Here is a 25,970-nt window from a genome sequence, read left to right as displayed (position 1 = left end):
GAACTCCTAGGCTCAAGCCAACTTCCCACCTCAGCCTCCCAAAGTACTGGGATTATAGTCATGAGCCACATGACCAGTCTTATATTTCACTTCATTAAAAATAATTTCATGGGGCAGCGCCTGTGGCTCAAAGGAGTCGGGCGCTGGTCCCATATGCCAGAGGTGGCGGGTTCAAGCCCAGCCCTGGCCAAAAAAAACCGCAAAAAAAAAAAAAATAAAATAATTTCATGGCCTGTAATCTTAGCATTCTGTGAGGCCAAAGTGGGTGGACTGCTTGAGCTCATGAGTTCAAGACCAGCCTGAGCCAGAGCAAGAGCAAGAGCAAGACCTTGTTTCTAAAAATAGCCAAGTACACAATAACTAAGAAGATGCCAGGAAGGCTATGTTAACCAGTGTGATGAAAATATGTCAAATGGTATATAAAACCAGTGTATAATGCCCCATGATTGCATTAATGTACACAGCTATGATATAATAAAAAATAAATAAATAAATAAAAATAAAAATAGCCAAGTATTGTGGAGGGCACCTATAGTCTCAGCTACTTGGGAGGCTGAAGCAAGAAGATCGCTTGAACCCAAGAGTTTGATGTTGCTATGAGTTGTGACACCACTTGAGGGTGACAAAGTGAAACTCTGTCTCAAAAAAAAAAAAAAAAACGGCCAGGCATAGTGGCTCACGCCTATAATCCCAGCACTCTGGAGGCCAAGGAGGGTGGATTGCCTGAGCTCACAGATTCGAGACCAGCCAGAGCAAGACCTTATCTCTAAAAACAGCCAGGTGTTGTGGCTAGCACTTACAGTCCCAGCTACTTGGGAGGCTGAGGCAAGAGAATTGCTTAAGCCCAGGAGTTTGAGGCTGCTGTGAGCTATGACACCACAGCACTCTACCAAGGGTGACACAGTGAAACTGTCTCAAAAAAAAAAAAAAATTCCAGCCATGGCATACTTTATGGATTTGATGCCTACCTATGGACTGCAAGCTCTAGTTTGGGAAACCCTGCTACAGACCATCTCCTGACAGTCCTAAGTGACAGGTACTGATCACTGGCATCTTTATGTTCCTCAGTCTTCTTCCTCTTAAGATGTTGAGCACAACAGAACTAGGAAAACTCCACAGGCAGGAGTTTGCCTGGCTCAAAACTTGCCTATTTTTAAAAGATTTATGGCTTTTGGCTTTTTCTGGCTTTCTAAGCAACTGTCCAAGGGGAGGGGAGAAGGAGTTTCCTTTGGCTCTGTGGAAGGGAAGGAGCAGGCAAAAACATTCAGGGGCATCAGCTGGTTTTTATTTTATGTCCTTAAATCAGCTTCCTGTTTGCAGGGAGGTTTGGGGCTGAGTTTCACTTTCTTTTTTTTTTTTGAGACAGAGCCTCAAGCTGTCACCCTGGTAGAGTGCAGTGGCGTCACAGCTCACAGCAACCTCCAACTCCTGGGCTCAAGCGAGTCTCCTACCTCCGCCTCCCAAGTAGCTGGGACTACAGGCGCCTGCCACAACGCCCGGCTATTTTTTGGTTGCAGCCATCATTGTTGTTTGGTGGGCCCAAGCTGGATTCAAACCTGCCAGCTCAGGTGTACGTGGCTGGCGCCTTGGCCGCTTAAGCCACAGGTGCGGAGCCTAAGTTTCACTCTCAAAGGGTCTACGAGTCCAGGGCTCCTGCAAGGCCTCCATCATCTAGGCTTATTTTGCAAGGCTCCAATATGATGGATTTAATAAACTGACTCTCTCTGATAACCTTTTCCCTATCTCCTTCTTTGCAAAAAGGTGATGAATCTTCCACCTGCCCTAGAAAATGGGGCAAACCTGAACATGAGGATATGGTGTGGGGCATAGGACCTTATGAACAACATCCTTCTGTAATTTACATTCCTTACTTCTCTATATTTAAGCTATTTCATTGGCACTTACTGACCCACCGCTGTAGGGAGAAAGGGATTAAAGAACTCAGGAATCCTTGTTTTTATTTGATTTAGTTTTTCACTTCTTTTTTTTTTTTAGACAGAGTCTGACTATGTCGCCCTCAGTAGAGTGCCGTGGCGTCACAGCTCACAGCAACCTCAATCTCTTGGACTTAAGCCATTCTCTTGCCTCAGCCTCCCAAGTAGCTAGGACTACAGGCACCTGCCATAAAGCCTGGCTATTTTTTGGTTGTAGTTGTCATTGTTTTTTGGCAGGCCTGGGCCGGATTTGAACCCACCATCTCTGGTGTATGTGGTTGGTGCCTTAGCCACTTGAGCTACAGATGCCACCTCACTTAACTTCTTATAAGGCTACATATTTATATATTGTGCTGACATGTCACTTTTAAGAACCACTGTGCAGGCCAAGCGGAGTGGCTCATGCCTGTAAACCCAGCACTTGGGAGGCCAAGGTGGGTGGATTGCCTCAACTCACGAGTTCGAGACCAGTCTGAGCCAGAGCAAGACCCTGTCTCTAAAAAATAGCCAGGCACTGTGGCGTGGGCCTGTAGTCCCAGCTACTTGGGAGGTTGAGGCAAGAGGATCACTTGAACCCAAGAATTTGAGGTTGCTATGAGCTAAGATGCCACGGCACTCTACCAAGGGTGACCAAGGTCTTTAAAAAAAAAAAGGCCAGGCACAGTCACTCATGCCTATAATCTCAGCATTTGGGAGGCTAAGGTGGGTGGATTGGCCCTGAGCTCATGGGATCGAGACCAGCCTGAACAAGAGCAAGACCGCATCTCAAAAAAATAGCCAGGGCTTGGAACCTGTGGCTCAAGTGCTAAGGCGCCAGCCACATACACCAGAGCTGGCGGGTTCGAATCCAGCCCAGGCCTCCCAAACAATTAAGGCTGCAAACAAAAATAACCAGGCATTGTGGCGGGTGCCTGTAGTCCCAGCTACGTGGGAGGCGGAGGCAGGAGAATCACTCAAGCCCAGGTGTTGGAGGTTGCTGTGAGCTGTCATGCCATAGTACTCTACTCAGGGCGACAGCTTGAAGCTCTGTCTCAAAAAAAAAAAAAATATCTGGGCATGGGTGGCACCTGTGGCTCAAAGGAGTAGGGCGCCAACCCCATATACCAGAGGTAGCAGGTTTAAACCTGGCCCTGGCCAAAAAAGAAAAAGCCAGGCATTGTGGCAGGTCCCTGTAGTCCCAGCTACTTGGGAGGCTGAGGCAAAAGGATCGCTTAAGCCCAAGTGTTTGAGGTTGCTGTGAGCTATGACCCGAAAGCGCTCTACCAAGGGTGACTAAGTGAAACTGTCTCAAAAAAAAGAATCACTGCGCATATCCCTTTTGCTGACTGCTAAGCATGGCAGTAGATGAGACCTGGGCCCCTCAGCCTGGGTCTCTGAGTAATTACAATGAACAGATCCTATGGGTTGACCCCTACTGAACTTGTAGTATGAGCAAGAAATAAACTATTGGTTAAGCCAGCGGTTCTCAACCTGTGGGTCATGACCCACAGGAATTGTATTAAAGGGTCACGGTATTAGGAAGGTTGAGAACCACTGGGTTAAGCCATGGAGGCTTTAAGGTGATTTGTTACCAAGTGTAGTGCCAGTGGGTGAGGCTGAGGAGGTCTGCGTAGGATTTGGACAGACCAGAGAAAAACTAAGGAGCATAAGGTAGCTATGACCCTTTATTCAGCTTGTGGCACCCAGTGAGCAAGAATGGGGACATCCCCCTTCATCTATCTCCTGGGCGCAGCTGAGCTAGCGTAAGCAGCTTTCCCCCATAGGAAGTCCACACAGGCAGAAAGCCACAGGGTCTTACAGATCAGCCAGAACAACAGTGGTTCCAAATTAAGCACTAATCACAATTACTTAAGATAACATAGCATCTGCCAGCTTGATCGTGGTTACTCAAAACAATCTGGCACTTCGTGGCCTTCTGGCAAGAAAGCCTAATTGACTCATCTTCCCCCAAACCAAGCATGTCCTAACTCACAGATTTCCAAACTTTTTTGTCTTGGGACCTCTTTATACTCTTAGAAATTATCAAGGACCCGGAAGAGCTTTTATTCACACAGGTTATATTTATCAATATTTACTATATTAGGGTGGCGCCTGTGGCTTTAGGAGTAGGGCCCGCTACAGAGGTGGTGGGTTCAAATCTGGCTCCAGCCAAAAATGGCGAAAAAAAAAAAATGTACTATATTTGAAATTACAATGGAAAACACTGTGAAGTGCTAATTCACTTAAAAACAAAATCCCATTTACACATTAACATTTTTATTAAAAATAACTATTTTCCTTTTTCTTTTTTTTTTGAGACAAAGTCTCACTATCTTACGCTTTGTAGAGTGCTGTGTGGCATCACAGCTCTTGGGCTTAAGCGATTATCTTGCCTCAGCCTTGCAAGTAGCTGCCACAAAGCAACGCCTGGCTATTTTTTTTGTTGTAGTTGTCATTTTGTCATTGTTTAAGCAGGCCTGGGGCGGGTTCCAACCCACCAGTCTCGGTGTATGTGGCCGGTACCCTAACCACTGAGCTACAGGCGCCAAGCCAAGATAACTCTATTTTTCAAGGCAAAAAAAAATCAGTGAGAAGAGTGGCACTATATTACATTTTTGTAAATCTTTTAATGTCTGGCTTAATAGAAGCTGGATTCTTATATCCGCATCTGCATTCAATATCTTCTAATGTTATTATAGTTGAAATATATGGGGGTGAGGGGTATCTGGCCTCACTTGGACATGTAGTGGGAAACGGGTGTCCTGAACCCTCAAAAGGGTTTCCAGGAGGCTGGGCGCAGTGGCTCATGCCTGTAATCCTAGCACTCTGGGAGGCAAAGGCCAGTGGATTACTTGAGTTCCCAAGTTTGAGATCAGCCTGAGCCAGAGCAAAACCCTGTCTCTAAAACAATAGCCGGGCATTGTGGTGCCTATAGTCCCAGCTACTTGGGAGGCTAAGGCAAAAGAATCGCTGGAGCCCAAGAGTTTGAGGTTGCTGTGAGCTATCACACCACAGCACCCTGCCAAAGGTGACAAAGCAAGACTCTGTCTTAAAAAAAAAAAAAAGTTTCCAGGATCCTAGGCATTCTTAGACTGCACTCTGAGAACCAGTGACCTAACCTAACCCCTCCTGAATACCACAGCATCTTTCCACGTCAGGAAGCAAGCCCACTAGTAGTGTGAGAATTCTGACCTCAAGCATTATTTGAGGAAATGGAGGCAGGGAAGAGTCCCTATGAGAAAACAACTGTCGAAGTCTGGGATACAATTGACAGTTCAAAGTTCTGATAGGAACTTCAGCTCCAAACCCTTAAGACCCAATTGCCAAATAAATATATAGCCCAAGAGACACACCAGTCCAGGACTTTTTACTGTCAGTGACTTGGGACACAACTGCTAAAGGCATTTGGCACCCTGATACATCCACAACTCTAAGAACATTGTTTCAGCACAAGTGAAAACTCAGAACTAAGAAGAAAGCCCCCACTTTGTTCTCTACGGTGATCTTCTCCACATCCAAAATGCAGTCTGAAGCAGAGAGAACACCCACATTGTGAGGTGGCCTTTACTTTGGCAGGTGGAAAGTCATGAGATGGAAGAAAACCTATACCAACCTAAAGGAGGTGTCATCTTTCCCCTGAAGCAAGGCTACTGGAGGCCAAAACTACTACAGGTATACTGTGAGGGAGTGCTTCAACACCCACCACTCCCAGTATGAACTAGCCTCAGCCAGCATGGCATTGTATCCTCCAGAGAGAAAGAATGCAGGCAAAATCATCCCTCACTTTAATGAGATAAAGGTAGAACCTGACAATAGCCTATTTCCAAGAAAAGAATAAAGCCACATGTTTGGGGCGGCACCTGTGGCTCAGCGGGTAGGACACCAGCCCCATATACCAAGGGTGGTGTGTTCAAACCTGGCCCCGGCCAAACTGCGATAAAAAATAGCCAGGCGTTGTGGCGGGTGCCTGTAGTCCCAGCTACTCGGGAGGCTGAGGCAGGAAAATTGCCTAAACCCAAGGTTTTGGAGGTTGCTGTGAACTGTGAAACCACGGCACTCTACCAAGAGCAATAAAGTCAGACGGTCTCAAAAAAAAAAAAAAAAGCCACATGTTTAAGTGCCTTTCAGGCACTTAAAATAGATGGAAAAAACAGGTGGCTCAGAGGCAACAGACAAGACTACTTGTTTGGCCAGGCATAGTGGCTCACACCTATAATCCTAGCATTCTGGGAGGCTGAGGTAGGTGGATTGCCTGAGCTCACGGTTCAAGACCAGCCTGAGCAAGAGCGAGATCCTGTCTCTAAAAACAGCCAGGCGTTGTGGTGGGCACCAGTAGTCCCAGCTACTTGGGAGGCTGAAGCAAGAGGATCGCTGGAGCCCAAGAGTTTGAGGTTGCTGCGAGCTATAACACTACAGCACTCTACCCAGCTTGACTAAGTGAAACTCTGTCTCAAAAAAAAAAAAAAATACTAGAAAGTAATCCAACATGTGATGATGGACATAATAAGAAAGATATAAACAGCTCAAAGAGAAGGAAGTGAGATGATCTATGAACAGGATCAAGAAAGGAAAACAAGGAAGCATTCTTGGAAGGTGAGATGATATGTGCACTGTGCCTCACAGTGGAACAGGATGTTGACTGATGGAAACACAAACTGAAGGAATCTAAGCAGAGGAAGCTGCATGAGCAAAAGTTTGATGGCAGGAAGTAACAGAGGCCATGAACAATGGTAAAAGCAAAGATTGTGTAAGAGAATACTTAAGTCAGAAGAGGTAGAATGCAACCCAGCCAGTAAGGGCACTGAATGCCAAAGTAAGTGTAGTAATCTTCAGGCTCTGGGAAGCCAAGGGAGGATTTCAAGCAGGGGACACACAGCTATGTTTTGGTGATTGTGTATGTGAGAGCTACAAAGGTGGGGAGCCTGATTAGGAGGCTATTATAATGGTTGAACTGAGAAGTAGTAAGAATCTAGACCAGCACGAAGAGAGTGGGAGAAGAAAAGAAATGATTGATTAAAAAAAAAAAAAATGGGCCAGCAGCGTGGGCCAGGGCGCAGGGCAGCGGGAGCACGGGTGCACGCCGGCGGTGAGTGTGCGCTTTTGAGGCACCGCGGCAGCGAGAGCTCCCGTGGTCTGGCCGCGCCGCCCCCGCCAGCATGAGCTATGACCGCGCCATCACTGTCTTCTCGCCCGACGGCCACCTCTTCCAAGTGGAGTACGCACAGGAGGCCATCAAGAAGGGCTCGACCACGGTTGGCGTTGAGGAAGAGACATTGTTGTTCTTGTTGTGGAAAAGAAGTCAGTGGCCGGGCGGCGCCTGTGGCTCAGTGAGTAGGGCGCCAGCCCCATATGCCGAGGGTGGCGGGTTCAAACCCAGCCCTGGCCAAACTGCAACAAAAAATAAAATAGCCAGGCGTTGTGGCGGGCGCCTGTAGTCCCAGCTGCTCGGGAGGCTGAGGCAAGAGAATCGTGTAAGCCCAAGAGTTAGAAGTTGCTGTGAGCCGTATGACGCCATGGCACTCTACCCGAGGGTAGTACAGTGAGACTCTGTCTCCACAAGAAAAAAAAAAAAAAAAAAAAAAGAAGTCAGTGGCCAAACTGCAGGATGAAAGAACAGTGCATAAGATCTTGCCCTGGATAACAATGTCTGCATGGCCTTTGCAGGCCTCACTGCTGATGCAAGGATAGTCATCAACAGAGCCCGAGTGGAGAGCCAGAGTCACCGGCTGACTGTGGAGGACCCAGTCACTGTGGAGTACATCACTCGCTACATTGCCAGTCTGAAGCAGCGTTACACACAGAGCAATGGGCGCAGGCCATTTGGCATTTCAGCCCTCACTGTGGGTTTTGACTTTGATGGCACCCCCAGACTCTATCAAACTGATCCATCAGGCACATACCATGCCTGGAAAGCCAATGCCGTAGGCCGGGGTGCCAAGTCTGTGCATGAGTTCCTAGAAAAGCACTACACCGATGACGCCATCGAAACAGACGACCTGACCATCAAGCTGGTGATCAAAGCCCTCCTGGAGGTGGTTCAGTCAGGTGACAAAAACATAGAACTTGCTGTCATGAGGAGAGATAAGCCTCTCAAGATTTTAAATCCTGAAGAAATTGAGAAATATGTTGCTGAAATTGAAAAAGAGAAAGAAGAAACAAAAAGAAGAAACAAAAGAAAGCATCATGATCAATCAGATTTCCCTGCCTATAATAATTTTCAAATTCAAATCATGGTTGAGTCTCAATTGTGTAGGCATTTCCATTCCATTCATCATTTATTCATAATGTCTGAGTGTCCTACAATAAACTTGCATATTTTTTAACCTTTAAAAAAAAAAAATGACAAGACCTGAATGCCAACTGTTTCTTGGCTGAAGTATATTATATTTTTGTTGTTGTTGTTTGAGGACAAGGACCATAATATTATTCATCTAGATATTCCAGGGCCACCTGGCTTACCACACAGTAGCTGTTTAACAAGTATCAACTGAATGAATGAAAATACATTTACAGGGGGCGCAGACAAGATGGATGACTGAAGCCAGCTTCCCCCAGAAGCTCCTGTCCAGAAGGAAAGTTAAAGGACAGAAATTTAGCAAGTAACCTGGTGGATTAGAGTTGCACCAAGGAAGAAGGTTGAAGAACACTCATCAACCCCACTGAGGTGAGCTGTGACCCCAAAGATACAAACAAAAGGTACAAAATCCATCACCAAGCAGACAGGAATCCTCTCCCCCATGAGAATGGCTCGGAGTGCCCCACAAACAAACGAGCAGTGTTCAAAGGTCCTCCCACTACACTCCATGGGAGAGACCCTCTAAAAACTGGACCTACCTCCCCTACTAGGGTGCTATGGCATTCTCCTGCCAGGCACAAAACTGTATAAAACTGTATATATTCTCTACCCGCGATTCTGAGCTCCCAGTACTCCCCTCCACTCTCACTCTGAGGTCTGGAGGCCTGTCCCCCAGGAGTCCAGATTCTTGGGTGATTTCTTGAGGGGTGTGGACAGGGCCTAGACTGCAGCTGGTCAGTGCTGATTCTGCGGCAGGGGAGTGAGGAGAGGACAGGAAGCTGAGAGGGAACCACACGGGAGCAGCGCTGCCCCAAAGTGCAGAGCAGCAGCCGTTTTTGGCAACAATAGGGCTCCCTCCTGGATATTCTGAAGCCACACCCCCTGTCTCCCTGGGCAACCAGAGGAGGCTGGGCATCTTCTCAGGTGGCAACCACCGTGGAGCAGATCTGGAACGGAAACACAGGCCCCGTGAGTAAAGGGTTTGCCTGAGGTGGTACCGGCCTGGGTGGAGCTCAGGGACTAGAAAACGCGCAGAGCCAGGAAATGCCCAGGGCGGGGCTGACCCAGAGGACCACTTTACTGAGCCTAAGATGCACCTGGCCCTCAGGGGATCATCAGCCTATAGACAAAGGAAGGCAGGAGGCTAGAACTGACAGCTAACCTAATACAAACCTGCGGGAGCAAAGACAGGGCCTGAGGCACAGGCTCTGAGAACTCAAAACAGCTTCTCTTCTGCAGGGGAATTTAGCAAGGACAGAAACAAATTCCTGCAAAGTTGTTCTGTTCTGTTCTGTCAGTAACATCAATCGGGGCGGGGCTGGAACTGAGTGAACACCCCCTAGCCTCCATCAAGCACCGGAGGGTGTCAGGCCTCACCTCCCCCTGCTGGATAGAGGCAGAGCGCAGCGGCCTGGCTGAGCAGATATAGACTTCCTTGTGATTCAGGCAGGTGCAAACCCCTGGAGTATCTGTTCACTAGAGGCAACTGGCTCATAGCCCTGCAGGGCTATCAGTGACTGAGTGTGACAGAAGTGCAAGGTGGGGAAGGAGGCATCAACTCTCCCAGACTAATCTATTTGCTGGGTGGGTCCTCCTGACTTCACGGAGCACCGGAGCAAGTCATATCTGAGTTGTCACCAGACCCCTGCGATCCAGTTGCCAGAGACCTTTTAAACTCTCCCACCTGAGGCAAGTGCTGAGTGAGACAATTGATTTGGACCTTTTGAACTGAGCCACTCACCCAAGGACTATTCAAGTGGTGCCCTGGGTGTGTGGTTGTAGGAAGATTTGATTTTCCTTTTCCAATTGTTGCCTGTGGGGGGCAGGGTAACTTAATTACTGGTATTTCTCCATAGCTGAGACTTCAACCCAGAGTAACTGTTTCACTAGAGTCAGACAGAGAACAGCTGAAAACAAGACAGAACCACTTACCCCACCACACCAAACAGGTCCCCAGTTTCTCAGGCCATAGCACTGTACGGGTCCTTGACAAAGCTCCAGAGGAAAAATCAAACGGTATAAAATTATCATGGGGTGGAATCAGCGGAAAAACTCTGGTAACATGAATAACCAGAATAGATCAACCCCCCCCCCCAACGGAAAGATATGTAACTGAAGATCCCATTCATAAACAGCTGGCCGAGATGTCAAAAATCGAATTCAGAATTTGGATTGCAAACAAGATTAATAGAATGGAGGAAAATTTGGAATTAGAAATTTGAGGAGCAATTCAAAAGTTGGAATTAGAAATTCAAAGAGAAATTCAAAAGTTGTCTCAAGAATTTAACGAATTTAAAGACAAAACCACCAAAGATTTTGACGCACTGAAGCAAGAATTTGCAGCCCTCAAAGATCTGAAAACTACAGTAGAATCCCTCAGTAACAGAGTGGAGCAAGCAGAAGAAAGGATTTCTGACATTGAAGACAAAGCTTTTGAACACTCCCAAACTCTCAAAAAGGAAGAGACCTGGAGAGCAAAAACGGATCATTCTCTCAGAGAGCTCTGGGATAATTCAAAGAAGGCTAGGGCGGCGCCTGTGGCTCAGTGAGTAGGCGCTGGCCCCATATACCGAGGGTGGCGGGTTCAAACCCAGCCCCGGCCAAACTGCAACCAAAAAATAGCCGGGCGTTGTGGTGGGCGCCTGTAGTCCCAGCTGCTCGGGAAGCTGAGGCAAGAGAATCGCGTAAGCCCAAGACTTAGAGGTTGCTGTGAGCCGTGTGACGCCACGGCACTCTGCCAAGGGCGGTACAGTGAGACTCTGTCTCTACAAAAAAATTAAAAAAAAAAAAAAACAAAAACAAAGAAGGCTAATATCCACCTCATTAGAATCCCTGAAAGTGATGAAGTGCCCTCACAAGCCACAGAATTTTCCAGACATGCCAAAAGATTCTGAAATTCAGACAGCAGACAGTTTCAGAACCCCAGCACGACTCAATCCAAATAAGACATCCCCCAGGCATATCATAATTAACTTCACTAAAGTTAATATGAAGGAGAAAATTCTTTTTTTTTAATTTATTTATTTTTATTGTTAAGTCATAGCTGTGTACATTAGTGCAATCAAGGGGTACAATGTGTGGGTTTCATATACAATCTGAAATGTTCTCATCATGATGAAAATGTGTCAAACGATCTATGAACCAAGTGTATGGTGCCCCATGATCATACTAATGTCACAGCTATGGTTTAATATAAATAAAAAAAAATAAAATAAAAAAATTTTTTTCAGGAACAAAAAAAAAAAAAAGAAATGTTCTCATCAAACTGTTCAACATAGCCTTCATGGCATTTTCTTAGTTACTGTATGTAGGCATTTGTATTCTGCATTTAGTAAGTTTTGCCTGTACCCATTCTAAGATGCACCGTAGATCGTAGATGTGACCCCACCCATTACCCTCCCTCCACCAAAATCTCTCCCCTCCCTCCCCCTTCCTTGGCCCTTTCCCCATAGTCTTGTGCTATAGTTGGGTTGAAGGAGAAAATTCTTAAAGCAGCCAGACGTAAGAAATCCATTACCTACAAAGGGAAGAATATTAGAATGATTGCAGATCTCTCTGCTGAAACTTTTCAAGCCAGAAGAGGGTGGTCATCGACTTTTAATCTCCTAAAGTAAAATAACTTTCAACCCCGGATCCTGTATCCAGCTAAACTAAGTTTCATTTACGATGGAGAAATTAGATACTTTAATGACATTCATATGTTGAAGAAATTTGCCATAACCAAACCAGCTCTTCAGGATATTCTCAGACCTATCCTTCATAATGACCAATCCAATCCTCTACCTCAAAAGTAAACTCACTCAGAAACTTTTGATCAAACTCCAACTTCCACAGTGGTGAAAGGATAAAAAATGTCCACTGGACCTTCAAAAAACTCGATACCCAAAATTTACCAGACGATATCAATATTCTCCATTAATGTGAACGGCTTAAACTGCCCTCTAAAGAGGCACAGGTTACCTGACTGGATACAAAAACTCAAGCCAGATATTTGCTGCATACAAGAGTCACATCTTACCTTAAGAAATAAATATAGACTCAGGGTGAAAGGATGGTCGTCCATATTTCAGGCAAATGGTAATCAGAAAAAAGCAGGTGTTGCAATTCTATTTGCAGACACAATAGGCTTTAAACCAACAAAAGTAAGGAAGGATAAGAATGGTCACTTCATATTTGTTAAGGGTAATACTCAATATGATGAGATTTCAATTATTAATATTTATGCACTCAACCAGAATGCACCTCAATTTATAAGAGAAACTCTAACAGACATGAGCAACTTGATTTCCTCCAGCTCCATAATAGTCCGAGATTTCAACATTCCTTTGGCAGTGTTGAATAGATCCTCCAATAAGAAGCTGAGCAAAGAAATTTTAGATTTATACCTAACCATCCAACATTTGGATTTAGCAGATATCTACAGGACATTTCATCCCAACAAAACTGAATACACATACTTCTCATCAGCCCACGGAACATACTCCAAAATCGATCACATCTTCGGTCACAAGTCTAACCTTAGTAAATTTAAAGGAATAGAAATTATTCCTTGCATCTTCTCAGACCACCATGGAATAAAAGTTGAACTTAGTAAAACAGGAATCTGCATACTCATACAAAAACATGGAAGTTAAATAACCTTACGCTGAATGATAGCTGGGTCAGAGATGAGATTAAGAAGGAAATTGACAAATTTTTGGAACAAAATGATAATGAAGACACAAATTATCAGAACCTCTGGGATTTTGCAAAGGCAGTCCTAAGAGGGAAATTTATAGCACAGCAAGCCTTCCTCAAGAGAACGAAAAGAGAGGAAGTTAACAACTTAATGGGACATCTCAAGCAACTGGAAAAGGAAGAACATTCCAACCCCAAACGCAGTAGAAAAAAAGAAATAACCAAAATTAGAGCAGAATTAAATGAAATTGAAAACAAAAGAATTATACAACAGATCAATAAATCAAAGAGTTGTTTTTTTGAAAAGTCAATAAAATAGATAAACCTTTGGCTAACCTAATCGGGAAAAAAAGGAGTAAAATCTCTAATCTCATCAATCAGAAATGACAAAGACGAAATAACTCCTCAGAAATTCAAAAAATCAAGGAGTAGGGCGCCAGTCCCATATGCCAGAGGTGGCGGGTTCAAACCTAGCCCTGGCCAAAAACCACAAAAAAAAAAAAAAAGAAATTCAAAAAATCTTTAATGAATATTACAAGAAACTTTATTCTCAGAAATATGAAAATCTGAAGGAAATTGACCAATACTTGGAAGCACGTCACCTTCCAAGACTTAGCCAGAATCAAGTGGAAATGTTGAACAGGCCAATATCAAGTTCTGAAATAGCATCAACCATACAAAATCTCCCTAAAAAGAAAAGCCCGGGACCAGTTGGTTTCACGTCAGAATTCTACCAAACCTTTAAAGAGGAACTAGTACCTATATTACTCAACCTGTTCCAAAATGTAGAAAAAGAAGGAAGGCTACCCAACATGTTCTATGAAGCAAACATCACCCTGATCCCCAAACCAGGAAAAGACCCAACAAGAAAAGAAAATTATAGACCAACATCACTAATGAATATAGATGCAAAAATATTCAACAGGATCCTAACAAACAGAATCCAGCAACACATCAAACAAATTATACATCATGACCAACTCGGTTTTATCCCAGGGTCTCAAGGCTGGCTCAATATACGTAAATCTATAAGTATAATTCAGCACATAAACAAATTAAAAAACAAAGACTATATGATTCTCTCAATTGATGCAGAAAAAGCTTTTGATAATATCCAGCATCCCTTCATGATCAGAACACTTAAGAAAATTGGTATAGAAGGGACAGTTCTTAAACTGATAGAGGCCATCTACAGCAAACCCACAGCCAATATCATATTGAATGGAGTTACACTGAAATCATTTCCACTCAGATTAGGACCAGACAAGGCTGCCCATTGTCTCCACTGCTCTTTAACATTGTAATGGAAGTTTTAGCAATCGCAATTAGGGAAGAAAAGGCGATCAAGGGTATCCATATAGGGTCAGAAGAGATCAAACTTTCGCTCTTCGCAGATGATATGATTGTATATCTGGAAAACACCAGGGATTCTACTATGAAACTCTTAGAAGTGATCAAGGAATACAGCAGCGTCTCAGGTTACAAAATCATAAATTGGTAGCCTTTATATATACCAACAACAGTCAAGCTGAAAAAACAGTTAAGGACTCTATTCTATTCACAGTAGTTCCAAAGAAGATGAAATATTTGAGAGTTTATCTAACAAAGGACGTGAAAGATCTCTATAAAGAGAACTATGAAACTTTAAGAAAAGAAATAGCTGAAAATGTTAACAAATGGAAAAACATACCATGCTCATGGCTGGGAAGAATCAACATTGTTAAAATGTCCATACTACTAGCCGGGCGTTGTGGCGGGCGCCTGTAGTCCCAGCTGCTCGGGAGGCTGAGGCAAGAGAATCGCGTAAGCCCAAGAGTTAAGAGGTTGCTGTGAGCCGTGTGACGCCACGGCACTCTACCTGAGGGCGGTACAGTGAGACTCTGTCTCTACAAAAAAAAAAAAAAATGTCCATACTACCCAAAGCAATATACGATTTTAATGCAATCCCTATTAAAGCTCCACTGTCATACTTAAAGATCTTGAAAAAATAATACTTTGTTTTATATGGAATCAGAAAAAACCTGGAATAGCCAAGACATTACTCAGAAATAAAAACAAAGTAGGAGGAATCACGCTACCAGACCTCAGACTATACTATAAATCGATAGTGATCAAAACAGCAGCATGGTACTGACACAAAAACAGAGAAGTAGATGTCTGGAACAGAATAGAGAACCAAGAGATGAATCCAGCTATTTACCGTTATTTGATCTTTGACAAGCCAATTAAAAACATTCAGTGGGGGGCGGTGCCTGTGGCGCAGTGAGTAGGGCGCCAGCCCCATATGGGTTCAAACCCAGCCCCGGCCAAACTGCAACAAAAAAATAGCTGGGCATTGTGGCGGGTGCCTATAGTCCCAGCTGCTCAGGAGGCTGAGGCAAGAGAATCGTGTAAGCCCAAGAGTTAGAGGTTGCTGTGAGCCGTGTGACGCCACCGCACTCTACCTGAGGGCGGTACAGTGAGACTCTGTCTCTACAAAAAACAAAAAAACATTCAGTGGGGAAAAGATTCCCTATTTAACAAACGGTGCAGGGTGAACTGGCTGGCAACCTGTAGAAGACTGAAACTGGACCCACACCTTTCACCAATAACTAAGATAGACTCTCACTGGATTAAAGATTTAAACTTAAGACATGAAACTATAAAAATACTAAAAGAGAGTGCAGGGGAAACCCTAGAAGAAATAGGTCTGGGTGAGTATTTTATGAGGAGGACCTCCGGAGCAACTGAAGCAGCTTCAAAAATACACTACTGGGACCTGATCAAACTAAAGAGCTTCTGCACAGCCAAGAACACAGTAAGTAAAGCAAGCAGACAGCCCTCAGAATGGGAGAAGATATTTGCATGTTATGTCTCCAACAAAGGTTGAATAACCAGAATCCACAGAGAATTCAAACGTATAAGCAAGAAAAGAACAAGTGATCCCATCACAGGCTGGGCAAGGGACTTGAAGAGAAACTTCTCCGAAGAAGCCAAGCGCACAGCCTACAGACATATGAAAAAATGCTCATCATCTTTAATCATCAGAGAAATGCAAATCAAAACTACTTTGAGATATCATCTAACTCCAGTAAGATTAGCCCATATTACAAAATCCAGAAGACCAGAAATGTTGGTGTGGATGTGGAGAAAAGGGAACACTTCTATACTGCTGGTGGGAATGCAAATTAATACATTCCTTTTGGAAAGATGTTTGGAGAACCCTTACAGATCTAAAAACAGATCTGCCATTCAATCCTATAATTCCTCTACTAGGTATATACCCAGAATACAATACCAAAAATCACATTATAACAAAGATATTTGTACCAGAATGTTTATTGCAGCCCAATTCATAATTGCTAAGTCATGGAAAAAGCCCAAGTGCCCATCAATCCACGAATGGATTAATAAATTGTGGTATATGTACACCATGGAATATTATGCAACCTTAAAGAATGATGGAGACTTTACCTCTTTCATGTTTACATGGATGGAGCTGGAACATATTCTTCTTAGTAAAGTATCTCAAGAATGAAAGAAAAAGTATCCAATGTACTCAGCCCTATTATGAAACTAATTTATGGCTTTCACATGAAAGCTATAACCCAGTTATAACCTAAGAATATGGGGAAGGAGGAAAGGGAGGGGAGGGAGGGGGGAGGATGGGCGGAGGGAAGGTGATTGGTGGGATTATACCTGCGGTGCATCTTACAAGGGTACATGTGAAACTTAGTAAATGTAGAGTATAAATGTCTTAACACAATAACTAAGAAAATGCAGGAAGGCTATGTTAACCAGTGTGATGAAAATGTGTCAAACGGTCTATAAAACCAGTGTATGGTGCCCCATGATCGCATTAATGTACACAGCTATGATTTAATAATAAAAAATAAATAAATAATGAGCTTCAGAAATAGAGAACAAGATGATCAGAAGAGGAGATAGGATCTGAACAGAGGAGATAGGAGCTGATGATGTCTTTTTTGGGGAGAGGGGGAACAAAGTCTTACTCTGTCGCCCTGGGTAGAGTGCCTGGCACCATCATAGCTCACAGCAACCTCAGACTCCTTTTTTTTTTTTGCAGTTTTTGGCCCGGGTTGGGTTTGAACCCACTACCTCTGGTATATGGGACTGGCGCCCTACTCACTGAGCCACAGGCACCACCCAGCAACCTCAGACTCTTGAGCTCAAGTGATCCTTTTGCCTCAGCCTCCTGAATAGGTGGGACAGGCACCCGCCACAACGCCTGACTAGGTTTTTTTGTATTTTTGTTTTTTGTTTTGTTTTTTTGAGACAGAGTCTCAAGCTGTTGCCCTGGGTAGAATGTGTGACATCATAGCTCACCTCAACCTCTAACTCTGACTCAAGTAATTCTCTTACCTCAGTTTTTCTATTTTTAGTAAAGATGGGGTCTCGCTTTTTGTTCAGGCTGGTCTCAAACTCGTGAGCTCAAGCAATCCACACGCCTTGGCCTCTCAGAGTGCTAGGATTACAGGTGTGAGCCACCATGTCTGTCCGGTCTAGCTAGGTTTTTGGGGGTTTTGTTTTTCTTGGCTTTTTTTTGAGACAGAGCCTCAAGCTATTGCCCTGGGTAGAGTGCCATGGCATCACAGCTCACAGCAACCTCAAACTCCTGGGCTTAAGCGATTCTCTTGCCTCAGCTTCCTGAGTAACAGGCACCTGCCACAACGCCTAGCTATTTTTTGGTTGTAGTTGTCATTGTTTGGCAGGCCTGGGCTGGATTCGAACCCGTCAGCTCTAGTGTGTGTAGCTGGCGCCTTAGCCGCTTGAGCTACAGGCGCTACCTTCTTCTGTTTTTAGTAAAGATGTAGTCTCACTATTGCTCAGGCTAGTCTAGAACTCTAAACTCAAGCGATCTACCTGCCTCAGCCTCCCAGCGTGCTAGGATTATAGGCATGAATGGAAGCACCCTGCCAATAATGTCTGTTTTAGATATATTGAACCTGAGGCACTTCAGGGATATTTATAAGAGCCCGGAGCAGTGGCTCATGGCTGTAGTCCCAGTACTTGGGAGGCTGAGATGGGTGGATTGCCTGAGCTCACAGTTCCAAGACAACCTCAGCAAGAACAAGACCCCCATCTCAAAAAAAGAACTAGGCGTGTGGCGGGTGCCTGTAGTCCCAGCTACTCGGGAGGCTAAGGCAAGAGAATAGCTTAAGTCTAAGAGTTGGAGGTTGCTGTGAACTGTGACACTTTACCAAGGGCCACAAAGAGAGACTTTGTCTCAAAACAGAAAAAAAAAGGAACCAAAGAGCAACATTCAATTTAGCAACATAAACATGGTATTAATTGCTTGGGAGAGGGGTCAGGACTAGAAATAGATACATTAGAATCATTCATATGGAGGTGAAAACCACCACTGGAAGTCTAATGAGACAAGAAAAGACAGAGAGAAGGCAAGGGAGAGAGATACTGAGGACAGAACCTTGGGAATACCTATTATTATTATTTCTTTTATTTTTTAAATAGAGACACAGTCTCACTTTGTTACCACTGGTAGAGTGCCATGCTGTCACAGCTCACAGCAACTTCGAACTCTTGGGTTTAAGCAATTCTCTTGCCTCAGCCTCCCGAGTAGGTGGGACTACCGGCACTCACCACAATGCCCGGCTATTTTTTTGTTTTTAGCAGGCCGGGGCTGGGTTTGAACCCACCACCCTGGTGCATGTGGCCAGTACCCTACCCACTGAGCTACAGGCACCCCCCAAGGGAATACCTATTTTTAGAGTATGGAGAAGATGAGGTGCCAGGAAGTTACAATAGAAGGAGAACTAGGAAGTTAGTGAGCAGGAGAGTTTCCAGAAGGGAGGGGCAGTCAATGTGAGTGTTAAAAAAAGTAGAGGAGGAAAGAAAAAGACTACATAGAGTCCAGAGCTAACTGCAACATAGGTGGCACAGCACAGGGTCTCAAGCAGTCTTGGACCCCTAAACATATATGCTTCTAGGAACTCTGCGCAAGCCATTCTAAGTTTTTCTGGTGTCTCCCTCTCTCTATAAACAGATCTAATCACTTCATGAGCTGGAGGAAGAGCAGTGATCAATGAAAGAGCAAGACAATGGCCTGTTTGGGAAGGGCTTCTTGCTTGGATCCACGGAGTAGGATTTGCTTTCCCTTTCTTTTCTTTTTCTTTTTTTGAACCCAGCCAGGGCCGGGTTAAAACGCACCATCCTCAGTATATGGGACCGGTGCCCTACCCACTGAGCCACAGGCACCACCCTGCTTTCCCTTTCTTAATGTGAGGGTCAACTACAGGGAGTCTGCAATGGCAAGAGAGTGGCTATTCCCTCGAGGCAGAGAACAGGCCAGAGTTACAAAAGGCCAGGATTACCTAGGATTTGGCTGACCTCAAACTGGTAAGGAAACCCCAGAAACTAGGAAGAAACTGATCTCTGTTTTTGTTGCCATGTTTTGTTGCCACGAGCTTCTTTCTTCCTCCTTTTCCCTTCCCTCACTCCTCGATCCTACTCAATACAAGTTATAAATATCTGAGTTGTAATTCATGCCAGCCAAACTATGGGCTTGCTATTTCTATAAACAAGCATGTCAGAGACCTGTCCAAGGCAAAGCACTCTCTGACTTTCCTTCCCTTCCTGCAGGTTAAGAATAACTATGTTTGTCTCTTGCCCACACACTAAACTCTAATCTCAAAAGTTGATTCTCCACCAAATTCTGAGAATTGCCACTTACAGAAAAGCCACAGAGGAAGCCCAAGGCCAGTAGGCTTTATATAGGGACTTAGGCAACTGGGCAGAGACCCAGTGGCTGGAGAGGTTGAGGTGGATATCATACCCAGGTCTACTCACTCCTATTCCTTCAGAGTCCAAAGTGCTATCTGGTCAAAGACAGGTAAGAGTACAACAGCCACTCCAAGATGGGAAAACAGATTTTGCCTCATTTTCTTTTTTGAGACAGAGTTTCACTTTGTCACCCTCAGTAGAGTGCTATGGCATCATAGCTCACAGTGACCTCAAACTCATGGGCTCAAGTGATCCTCCTGCCTCAGCCTCCTGAGTAGCTGGGACTACAGGCGCCCATTACAATGCCCAAATACACACACACACACACATATGTATATATTTTTAGAGACAGGGTCTCACTGTGGCTCAGGTTGGTCTTGAACTCCTGAGCTCAAGCAATCCACCCACTTTAGCCTCCCAGAGTGCTAGGATTACAAGCATGAGTCACGGCACCTGGTCTCAGACCTTGCCTCTCTACCCTGCTCCTGGTCTGTATCCAGTTTGGCGATCTATAGGTCTATCTATAGCAGGTATCCTCAAACTGCGGCCCATGGGCCACATGGGGCGGTGTGATTATATTTGTTCCCATTTTGTTTTTTTACTTCAAAATAAAATATGTGCAGTGTGCACAGGAATTTGTTCATAGTTTTTTTTTTAAACTATAGTCCGGCCCTCCAATGGTCTGAGGGACAGTGAATTGGCCCCATTTAAAATGTTTTACGATGCCTGATAGCATGAAAACTCCCAGAAACAAGTAATTCCAATATGACCAAAAAACCCCCAACACCAACAAAAAACAAAAATCAGGTTCTGCTGAAAAGCTCAGAATTACTTGGAATACAGTCAATTCTGCTGTGCTGGGATCAAAACAGCCTCAGTTTTTAAGAAGATGCATTTGCCACTGCTTGTGGGGGTGACTTGAGAGCACCTCTAACCATAGCCCCTGGGAACAAGGGAAATAGAACAAAGGTTCCTAAACCTGGCCAGTCAACAGAAGTCCTCAGAGGACTTAAGTTTTTTCAGATAACAATCTCTACCCTATCTTCACTTCATTCCCTTCCTGACTAAAAGATTCTGAATAAAAAGATATGGAGTAGTATTTAAGAATCTGTATATTAAAAGCTTTCCAAGTGGTTCTAATGATTAATTATGTTAGAAAGTATTAAAGCATGTTGCCCTTTTATTTCCACATTTTAGCCCCTCCTGGAACTAAGAGGAGAAAACCATCTTCCAGGTATTCTTACAAAAATACTCATGGGATACAAAAGGGTCTTTTGTAGACAGAGATCTATAGCTATAACAGCTACCATTTACTTAATGCATACTCTGTGTCAAGAACTATTCTAAGCCCTTCACATGGATTATCTCATTTAATACTTTGGATGACTTTATGAAGAACTAGTATTATCTCCATTTTATAGATGAAAAGAGTCAAGTAAGTAATGTGTGGAAGAACCAGAATTTTGACCTGAGCCTTTGTGGTTCCAGAAATCATGGTGCCTTGAGAAGGGAGTTCAGTTTCTCTCAGACCACCAGAATGTTACTGTTTCTGAAAGAGCACACAGGGAAGCTACTGTGCCTTTGTGTCTCTGCCAAGAAGGTAGGGGCAGAAGATCAAGTAGGGGAATAATAGGGACTTTTCATGTTAACTTTAGTGTGTTAAAAAAAAAAAAAATGACGACCCAACAGCAGAACTTCTCAGTAGCTGAAGTGGGTCCAAAAATCAGTTCTGACCTCTCCTCACTAAGATGGTTGCAAAGAAAGACAGGGTCTTCCTAATGCCAGAAGTCAGAGCTTGTCCATGTCCAGCCTATGCTACAGTTAATACAGACAGCTGATACCTGTTTGCAAGGTATCAGACCAGGAGAATCTGATTTCATATGCAGATGAAGGAAAAGGCGATCACACCAGAAGGGGAGGGAAGGAAAGGACTCTAGCTAAAGGGCTTTGTTATAGTACAGTAATCAGCATGTGCCCAAGTCCACATAGGAGCTTTAACAGCACAAGGCCCGGTACAAAGCAGGCCCTCTACCCTCCCCTTTTCTTTCACACTTATCAGAAAGGCAAGGATAGGAGATACCTTAAATTAATCAGACTTTGGGGGGTGAGATTTTCTTTTTTCCTCTAAAGTCAGTCTTCTCTATAGCAAGACCACAATCAAACACAAAGCTTTATGAGCTAAAAAGTCTGATCACCATAAGTGTTTAATTTCTCCTCACTCACCAACTCTACATGCCTGAGGTTTCTTAATCTCTTGATTTTCAATTTTGTAACCAGGGAGAACATTAACTGTTCCTTATCTGGACTGAGTGTACAAAGCGAATGCATACCCTGAAATAAAAAGGGGAATGGGAAGGGCTCTCAGTGCCTTTGCTATCATCACACAAACTTATGCCATGAGACTCTTCTGGGAAGGTTTCTTCAACATATTCCTTACAAAATACTCACTTCCTTTCCATTCCCAATGCCAACACCACCATTTAAGCCTCAGCACCATACCACATTCCTAGATACAGCAATGGCTTTCTAATCAATCTCCTTATTGTAGACTTCCCTCCCCTAACCCATCAGAATATTCTTTCCATAGCAGAGCTTTAATTTCGTCCTTCCTTTGCTCAAAAACATTAAATGGCTCCTTACTGCCAACTAAATAAATTATAAATATCTTGGCCTAGGATCAATGGGCCCTGCCTTTCTTCTAATTCTGTTTCCTACTACTTACAGATGTGCATTTGTTAATGGAAAGAAGCCTCAGGGCTTTAGCTCATATTCTTCTACCCAGAATGCCCAACCCTTCCACCACTCCATACTGAAATCCTACCCTTCCTTCAACGACCAGCTCAAGTGCCACATACCCTCTGATTCTTTCTGTGATCACTCAGCCAGAAATTATTCCTTCCTCCTTGGTACTCCTATATCAGCAATTAATTTGCATTATTCACATGGCATGTATGTAGCTCCTTGTATAAAACTTCATTATAAATTTTTCTTTTCTCTCCTACTAGTCTATAATCTCCTAGAGGGCAGAGGTTGTGTCTCATATACCTCTATGCTTATAGCACAGGGCACAATATTTAGTATGTATGTACTGAATCCATATATATATATACACACATATATATATATATATATTTTTTTTTTTATTGAGACAGAGTCTCACTTGGTCACTCTTGGTAGAGTGCCGTAGCAGCATAACTCACAGCAACCTTAAACTCTTGGGCTCAAGCGATTCTCTCGCCTTAGCCTGAGTAGTAGTACCTGGGACTACAGGCACCTGCTACAATGCCTGGCTATTTTTGTTTGTTTGTTTGTTTGGCAGGCCTAGACTGGGTTTGAACCCACCAGCCTTGGAGCATGTGGCCAGCACCCTAACCACTAAGCAATGGGTGCCCAGCCAAGGACACTTTTTAAAAAAATTTTTTAAACATCCAAAAACATTTAAAAATATTTACAAATTCTCTTTCATTAATCTTACTTAATAAGTTCTTTCATCTCCAGAGAATTCTGTATCACCACCAGCATAAAAGCTAGAGCAGGAAGCAAGATTTTGATGCTTTTCTAGAAAGAATGAGGAGGGTCTTAAATGATCACAAACAAGAGATTCTTATTCTTGACTTTAGTAAAGAAATGCACAGCATGGTTCTTCACAAATCTGACTTAAATTATAATTTAAGAATGGATTAAAAAAGATTAGAGCTGGGGTGGCACCTGTGGCTCAAAGGAGTGGGGTCCCCATATACCAGAGGTGGCGGGTTCAAACCCAGCCCCAGCAAAAACTGCAAAAAAAAAAATTAGAGCTGGCTGGGTGAGTTGGTTCACGCCTATAATCCTGGCATTCTGGGAGACAGGAGGATCCCTTGAGCTCAGGAGTTCAAGACCAGCTTGTACAAGAGCAAGATACTGTCTCTACCGAAAATAGAAAAACTAGCTAGGTATTGTGGCAGGCACCAGTAGTCCCAGCTATTTGGGAGGCTGAGGCAAGAAGATCTCTTCAGCCCAAGAGTTTGAGGTTGCTGTGAGCTATGATGACGCCAGGGCACTCTACTGAAGGTGACAAAATGAGACTGTCTCAAAAAAAAAAAAAAAAAGACTAGAGATGATTATAAATAAATAAATAAAAGTGACAATGTTATTTAAAAGAAGCTTAAGTTGGCTTAGCGCCTGTAGCTCAGCATCTTGGGTGCCAGCCACATACACCAGAGCTGGCAGGTTCGAACCCAGCCCGGGTCTGCCAAACAATGACAACTACAAAAACAACAACAACAACAAAAGTAGCCAGGCTTTGTGGTGGGTGCCTGCCTGTAGTCCCAACTATTTGGAAAAGTGAGGCCAGAGAATTGCTTAAGCCCAAGAGTTTGAGGTTGCTGTGAGCTGTGATGCCAGGTCTCTCTAGCAAGGACAACACAGTGAGACTGTCTCAAAAAGAAAAAAAAAAAAGAGCTTTAAGTATCCTCTATAATCAGAATTATTACCTATCAGTGTTAGAATTATAGATGAACTATTTTCTTCTTCGTGCTTCTCTATCTTACTTGTGTAAAATCTTTTCAGAAAGCACATGTAGTTCAAAAATTATCAAAAAATATTTTATTGCCAGTGCCTGTGGCTCAAAGGAGTAGGGTGCCGGCCCCATATACCTGGAGGTGGCAGGTTCAAACCTGGCCTCGGCAAAAAACTGCAAAACAAAAACCAAACAAACAAACAAAAAATATATTTTATTGGCTGGGCATGGTGGCTCACACCTGTAATCCTAGCCCTCTGGGATTAAAGTAGGTGGATAGCTTGAGCTCACGAGTTTGAGATCAGCCTGAGCATAAGCGAGAACCCCGTCTCTACTAAAAATAGAAAAACTGAGGCAAGAGGATCACTTCAGCCCAAGAATTGGAGGCTGCTGTGAGATAGGGCACCATGGCACTCTACCCAGCGCAATAGCTTGAGACTCTTGTTTCAAAAAAAATTATTTATCAGAGCTTACCAAAGAAATGTGTTTGTATGTTTGTTTTGAGACAAAGTCTCACTATGTCGCCCTGGGTAGAGTGTCCTAGCGTCACAGCTCACAGCAACCTCAAACTCCTGGGCTTAAGCGATTCTCTTGCCTCAGCCTCCTAAGCAGCTGAGACTATAGGCACCTGCCACAATGCCCAGCTATTTTTTTGTTGCAGTTGTCATTGTTGTTCAGCTGGCCCACGCCGGGTTTGAACCTGCCAGCAAACCCCCTAGCCTCGGTGTATGTGGCTGGCGCCATAACCACTGTGCTACGGGTGCCGAGCCCAGGGAAATATTTTTGAAGATACTATAAATGAATTATCTCAAATTCAACAAGCTAATCAGGAATTTACAGAAAAAAGACAAAAACAAAAATTCTTATTATGACAGATATATTTTCTTTTTTTTTTTTTTTGGCCGGGGCTGGGTTTGGACCCACCACCTCCGGCATATGGGACTGGGGCCCTACTCCTTGAGCCACAGGCGCCACCCGACAGATATATTTTCAATAAACTTTGTACATAAGTACTTTAGTAAATAAAGTGAGTATACAGATTTTAAATTTTAAACATTTTAGATTTACATATGAAATACACATATTTAAACTGGAGAGATTTTGTTTTTCCCTACTTACAAAAATAATACAAGCTCATTGTGAAAAATTTAAACATTATATAAATACATGATATAGATACCGAAACCCCACCAAACTCTACTTTACTATCCCTCCCTGAGGTAACCAATATTAACAACAGTTTGGTATTTATAGCTTCACTTTTTTTTTTTTGCAGTTTTTGGCTGGGGCTGGGTTTGAACCCGCCACCTCTGGCATATGGGGCTGGCACCCTACTCCTTTGAGTCACAGGCGCCACCCATAGCTTCACTTTTTTATATACATATACTAACATACAAAAATATAATTACTAACATAAAAAGACTATTATACAATTTGCTTTTCCCACTTAATGTCTTATATATCCTTCCATGTCAATCCTATTTTTTTTTAAGAGATGGGGTCTCTTTCTGTTGCCCTGGCTTATCTCAAATTCCTGTGCTCAAGAGCTCCTCTTGCCTCAGCCTCCCAAGTACTGCTGGGATTACAAGCATGTGCAACTGCACCCAGATACCTCATTTTTTTTAGCAGGTTTAAGAAATTTCATTGTATGGATGTACATCAATTTCCTTTTGATGGTAACTTGGATTACTTCAAACATTTCACTATTGGCCTGTAATCCTAGCATTCTGGAAGGCTGAGGTGGGTGGATTGCTTGAAGCTCAGGAGTTCAAGCCCAGCCTGAGCAAGAGTGAGACCCCATGTCTAAAAATAGCCAGGCATTGTGGCTAGTGCCAGTCCCTGCTAC

The 25,970-nt window shown here is 43.7% G+C and overlaps 1 protein-coding gene and 1 pseudogene across 4 annotated transcripts in view; one reads left to right on the top strand and one right to left on the bottom strand.

Moving 5' to 3' along the window:
* MAPKBP1 (mitogen-activated protein kinase binding protein 1) overlaps positions 1 to 25,970 on the bottom strand; it is an 81,522-nt gene that overhangs the window by 38,655 nt on the left and 16,897 nt on the right. The window lies entirely within an intron of this gene.
* On the top strand, positions 6,998 to 8,239 carry LOC128589205 (proteasome subunit alpha type-7-like; annotated as a pseudogene). Its single transcript, XR_008380867.1, has 2 exons — positions 6,998 to 7,215; positions 7,500 to 8,239. The product of XR_008380867.1 is annotated as a proteasome subunit alpha type-7-like (transcript).

The sequence above is a fragment of the Nycticebus coucang genome, chromosome 6, assembly GCF_027406575.1.
Source record: "Nycticebus coucang isolate mNycCou1 chromosome 6, mNycCou1.pri, whole genome shotgun sequence".
Lineage (NCBI taxonomy): Eukaryota > Metazoa > Chordata > Mammalia > Primates > Lorisidae > Nycticebus > Nycticebus coucang.
Note: the sequence above shows the minus strand (reverse complement) of the source record. Positions and strands in the feature narration are given on the sequence as shown.